Below are 6,000 nucleotides of genomic sequence, written 5' to 3' on the forward strand. Positions count from 1 at the left end.
AACTTTAATGAGATTTTTGGTAATTTTCTCCATGCAATTTCTTTCACTTTTACTACAAGGCATTTATGTATAAACAGAAGCCTCCTCTTTTATAATCACTGCTCCCTCCTGGTTTTCATCTTCTTGTTTTTGGAATTTTTCCAAAAAATAAATGATTATATCACAATATTTTGTTTGTTGTTTCAGTGTGTTTAAGATGCTCAACACCCATTTCTAGTCAATTTCATACTGAAACAGCACCACTGTCTGGAGCTGTAGAAATAATTCCTGGCCACTTTTACGTAAATAACTAATTACTGACAAAAAGAAGAACAGGAGTACTGGTGGCACCTTAGAGACTAACAAATTTATTAGAGCATAAGCTTTCGTGGACTACAGCCCACTTCTTCGGATGCATATAGCTATATGCATCCAAAGAAGTGGGCTGTAGTCCACGAAAGCTTATGCTCTAATAAATTCGTTAGTCTCTAAGGTGCCACCAGTACTCCTGTTCTTCTTTTTGCGGATACAGACTAACACGGCTGCTACTCTGAAACCTGTAATTACTGACAGTTCTTAACCTTAATTCAAAAACACTTTTATCAGGAGTTAATCAATTTACACCAAACCTAAGACGCTTTAAGTGTATCTGATATCCTTAAGGATTGAAAAACTTAACTTTAAATTTACATTTGTCTATTACTGGGGTTGGTGGCAGGTCTTATTCTAATGATAAGGGGTTCTCAAACTTCACTGCATCGTGACCCCCTTCTGACAACAAAGTTATTACGTGACCGGGGGGCGGAGCCCAAGCCCTGACACCCTGGGTGGGGGGACAGGGAGCTGGAGCCTGAGTCTCACTGCCCCAAGTGGGGATTGAGCTCAGGCTTTAGCGTCAGCCCTGGGTCCCAACAAGTCTAATACTGGCCCTAGCGACTCCATTTTGGGGTCCTGACCACAGTTTGAGAACCACTGCTATAGACGCACCAATATGGAGTTGCACAATAGTTAACACAACTCTATAGTACTGTCAGTGAGCAGACAACTTTAAAGTGAGTAAAAATTTAATACTGAAAAATACCAAACCTAGTTTTAATCACTTAAAACACTGATAATTATGAAAATAAAATATTAAAAGACAACTGCAGCCTAAATTCTTAGGGAGGATTGACCACATGCGAAGTCTAAAGTTCAGCAGCTTTCAGTTGTACATGTACAAAACAACTTTATTTAGTTTTATTTAATGGGGAAAGTATACTTTTTTCCTGCTCATTTAATTAAAAATGGGCTGAGTAGATTCTCCTTAAACTTTCCCCCAGAATTTTGCCAGTGGCTGAGACAAATCATGGAGAGCACAGTGTTACCAACTCCCATGAAATTTGTGGTTCTTCTTAAATCCCAGCTCCTGAATTCATGTGACTACATGAGAATCGACGCTTTCTCTAAAACAAAAACAAAACAAAAAAAACCCCAAACATTTCTAGCTCTCATGGTTGTGGATCAAAGCTTGAAAAGTGCCACACCCAAAGACACATAGTACCAACTCCACATTTATTGTTTTAAAAATCTTGTTATTTTTAAGCCAATATCATGATCAGCTCAGGTCAGCAATATTAAAGTGTCACAGAAGAAATGAAGTCTGAGAAACTAATCAGCAGGTGAAATGCAAGGAGAGCATCTGATGCGACTTCAGTGCTTCCTGCTGATACAAGCTTCTCCCCTCTATACCAGGAGTTGGCAATCTTTCAGAAGTGGTGTGCCGAGTCTTCATTTATTCACTCTAATTTAAGGTTTCGCGTGCCAGTAATCCATTTTAACGTTTTTAGAAGGTCTCTTTCTATAAGTCTATATTATATAACTAAACTATTGTATGTAAAGCAAACAAGGTTTTCAAAATGTTTAAGAAGCGTTATTTAAAATTAAATTAAAATGCTGATCTTATGCCACCAGCCTGCTCAGCTCACTGCCAGCCTGGGATTCTGTTCACCTAGGCCGGCAGCGGGCTGAGTAGGGCCTGCGGTCAGGACCCCAGACCTGGGGGTGGGCGTTTAGGAGTCAGGGCAGAGGGCTGGGGAAGGGGGTGCAGTGCAGAAGGCTGGGATGTGTGTGGGGTGTAGGGCAGAAGGCTGGGTGTGTGTTGGGGTGTGGGGGGGTTCAGGGCAGAGGGCTGGGGGTGTAGGGGTGCAGGGCAGAAGGCTGAGTGTGTGTGGGGGGGTTCAGGGCAGAGGAATGGGGCTGTGGGGGTGCAGGGCAGAAGGCTGGGTGTGTGTTGGGGTGGGAGGTGCAGGGCAGAGGGCTGGGGATGTGGGGGTGCAGGGAAGAAGGCTGAATGTGTGGGGGGGTTCAGGGCAAGGGATGGGTCTGTGGGGGTGCAGGGCAGAAGGCTGGTTGTGTGTTGGGGTGGGGAGGTTCAGGGCACACAGCTGGGGGTATGGGGGGTGCAGGGCAGAAGGCTGAGTGTGTGTGGGGGTTCAGGGCAGAGGGCTGGGGGGTGCAGGGCAGAAGGCTGGGGGTGTGGGGAGGTTCAGGGCAGAGGGCAGGGGGTGCAGGGCAGAAGGCTGGGTGTGTGGGGGGGGTTCAAGGGTCAGGGCAGAGGGCTGGTGGTATGGGGGGTGCAGGGCAGAAGGCTGAGTGTGTGTGGGGGTTCAGGGCAGAGGGATGGGGCGGTGGGGGTGCAGGGCAGAAGGCTGTGTGTGTGTTGGTGTGGGGGGGGTTCAGGGCAGAGGGCTGGGGGTGTGGGGGCGTGCAGGGCAGAAGGCTGGGGGTATTGGAGTGTGGGGGGTACAGGGCAGAGGGCTGGAGATGTGGGGGGGGGGTGCAGGGCAGAAGGCTGGATGTGTGTGGGGGTTCAGGGCAGACGGATGGGGCTGTGGGGGTGCAGGGCAGACGGATGGGTGTGTGTTGGGGGGGTTCAGGGCAGAGGGCTGAGGTGCTCGGCTCGTGGGGGTGCTCCCAGCCCCCTGCCCTGAGCAGCTCATGGCAGGGGGCTGGAAGGGATATGCCCTGTTCCACCCCCTTCCCCCAGGCTCCATCCCTACCTCTTCTCTGCCTCCTGTACAGAGCTGTGTGCACGCTGCCGCTCCCCCTCCCCCTCGCAAGGGCCATCAGCTGATTGGCCGGGGCGGAGAGAAGGAGGCACAGGAAAGCACGATGCTGGGGGAAGAAGCGGGGGAGGGGGAAAGCTGGGCTGCTGCAGAATCAAGTGTCTGCCTCCTGCCCCCGCAGGGGAGAGCAGGGGGGCTGAGGGCCAGGACCGTGGCAGGGAGCTGCGTGCCACTCAAAATCGGCTCACGTGCCGTGTTTGGCACGCATGCCATAGGTTGCCGACCACTGACCTAGGCTATGGAGCCACCCTGCAGCCTTCCCCACAGCTCCCTTCCCCACCCCATCAGCCACAGTCCCCAGGCTTCTGCCTTCCCCCCACCCACCACTTCCCTCCTCCTTCCCGGCCCATCTAACCCAGTGTGATGGCAGCACCTCTCTGCCCACCCCCACCCATCTGTCCCATCGAACGGCTGCGCCGCCCCTGCCATTCTCCCGATCCCCGCCATCCGATGGCAGTGCCCCCCTCTCCACCTCCGCCCGATCTCCCCCACTCCGCCCCAGCGCCGCCCATCATCCTAATCTCCCCGGAGACGGCAGCACCTTCCCACCCATCCCCTCCTGCGCTCGTGGCCGGTCGCCCCGCGCCTACCACACGCACCCCCCCGCCGCCGGCCGACCGACCGACCGACCAGCGCCAGCCTTGGTGCGGGATGTGACGGAACCATGCGCGGTTTCTCGAGCCGTCTAGTTCAGGGCCGGTTGCTAGGGTGACAGAACGCCAGCCGCAGAGGCTGCCGGGTGGACGCCTGGACGGTTTCTCCGCCCGCGGGAGTGGGCGGGGTTACAATCCTGCCTCTCGCCGCCTCAACTGTCGCAGAGAGTAAGGGGGCAGAAGGGAGGGGGAAAAGAGGACTCGCCCGCATGCGCACTGGAGGCGAGAGCGCCTGGGGTTCCGCCTCCGTCTTAGATTTTGGGGGGTTCCGCGCGAAACTGGGTCCAGACCCTGCAAACAGGGAGAGACACTTGTCCTATCCCCCGTCCTCCCAGGGTTGCTGGTTGAGCCCCTGGCAGGAAAAGGCGCGGAACGACAGCTCCTGTGCGAGCTTCCACCGGCACCCTGCGGGCAGTTGCTCCCCCGGCGCTGGTTACTCATAGCCGGCTTCTGCGGCTGTACCGCGTGCCCTCAACCCGCTGTGGCCCCAGAGCCGGCCCAGGGCTAAGGCCACACGCTTATGCCAGATGCACGTAGAGCGCACAGCTGGGGGCAGGCTGGGAAAGCTGACACAGTTACAAAATAAAATTAAGAAAAAACAAACCAGGAGCCTGTTTTGGCAGCCACACTGTGGTAGAAGTTCAGGATCCCAGGGCAGTGTCCTTAAATTGAGTGAAAAGCCCTCCCTCCCCTACTCCAGCCAGCCAGGCACCATTCCCAGGCAGCAAAATAGCATCTGCTGTAGGGTGACCCGGTGTCTTGTTTTCGACCGGAACAATGGACCCTGGCAGCTCTGGTCAGCACCACCGACCGGGCCATAAAAAGTCCAGTTGGTGGTGCTGCCGAGCTAAGGCAGGCTACTCCCTGCCTGTCCTGGCTCTGCACTGCACCCCGGAAGCGGCCAGCAGGTCTGGCTCCTAGGCAGGCGGGTGGGCAGGTGATACAAGGCTCCATGCACTGCCCCCGCCGCAAGCACCTGCTCTGCACTCCCATTGGCCAGAAACCATGGCCAATGGGAGCTGCAGGGGCAGTGCCTGTGGGCAAGAACAGCGCACAGAGCTGCCTGCTGCGCCTCCACCTAGGCGCTGGACCTGCTGGCCGCTTCTGGGGCGCAGCAAGGAGTCAGGTCAGGCAGGAAGCCTGCCTTAGCCCCCCACTGTGCCACTGACTGGGAGCTGCCGGACGGAGCCCACGCCTGAATCCCCCACCCCAGAGCCTCCACCCCCAGATGGAGCCCTCACCCCCCTGCACTCCAACCCAGAGCCCCCTCCCACACCCTAAACCCCTCCGCCCCACCCCGCCAGCCTGGAGCCCCCTCCTGCACCCCCAGCCAAAGCTCACACCCCCTCCCACATCCCAACCCCCTGCCCCATCCCAGTGAAAGTGAGTGAGGGTGGGGAAATGTAGTGAGCAGGGCCGGCTCCAGGCACCACCTTAACAAGCAGGTGCTTGGGGCGGCCAAGGGAGAGGGGCGGCACCTGTGGCAATTCGGGGGTGGCAGGTTCCTCACTTCCTCTAGGAGCGAAGGACCTGCTGCTGAACTGCTGCCGCCGATTGTGGCTTTTTTTTCAATTGCTGCCGCCGGTCGCGATCACGGCTTTTTTTTTTTTGCTTGGGGTGGCAGAAATGCTGGAGCCGGCCCTGGTAGTGAGTGGGGTGTGTGGCCTCAGGGAAGGGACGGGGCTAGGGTGTTCGGTTTTGGGCTATTAGAAAGTTGGCAAACCTAGTCTGCTGTAGTAAATGCTATTAAACATATTCTGGCTGTGCTAAAATGATAAAATAGGCACTTAAAAGATCTGACGGTGTGTCACAGCTGCCAGCTTCAGGGATGTGCATGTTTGGTAGCTGAAGGATTTTGTTTAATAACTTAGTTTTCTCAGTTTGACATGTCCTCCCATAGCTGGCAACTGTAACTAGTCATAGAAAAGACAAAAGTGCACTTAGAAGTACTTTTTTTCATTTGCAGACCCTTAAATATTTTCAGATGGAGGTGCATACCCCTTTGGAAATCTTAGACATAGTCTGTGCGGACCCCGCAGGGGTCCACAGATCACAAGTTGAAAACCACTGCCTTAAGATGTTGAAGCAGCACCAATATGGTAGAAGTTAAGGATCCTATGGCATTTTACATAAAATGTGTGACAAGCTCAGGGTCCCAACCACCATTGCCTCTGTCAGCAAACCTGGTTTTGCTATATCAACAGCACTTAGGCATATTCTATTGGTATTTAACACTAAGAAAGAGCAAACACCAACTATAAACT

The 6,000-nt window shown here is 54.2% G+C and overlaps 1 protein-coding gene across 5 annotated transcripts in view; it reads right to left on the reverse strand.

The window, feature by feature from the left end:
* Positions 1 to 3,898, reverse strand: part of PPP1R42 (protein phosphatase 1 regulatory subunit 42) — a 67,899-nt gene extending 64,001 nt beyond the window's left edge. The window contains exon 1 of one of the 5 annotated variants that reach the window (XR_010598895.1): positions 3,674 to 3,898. The gene's annotated coding sequence lies outside the window, so the exon portion shown is untranslated. The remainder of the gene's footprint in view (positions 1 to 3,673) is intronic. The other 4 variants (XM_065585710.1, XM_065585709.1, XM_065585708.1 and 1 more) reach the window with 4 other exon arrangements.
* Positions 3,899 to 6,000: the final 2,102 nt, after the last annotated feature.

This window comes from Chrysemys picta, chromosome 2 (genome assembly GCF_011386835.1).
Source record: "Chrysemys picta bellii isolate R12L10 chromosome 2, ASM1138683v2, whole genome shotgun sequence".
Lineage (NCBI taxonomy): Eukaryota > Metazoa > Chordata > Testudines > Emydidae > Chrysemys > Chrysemys picta.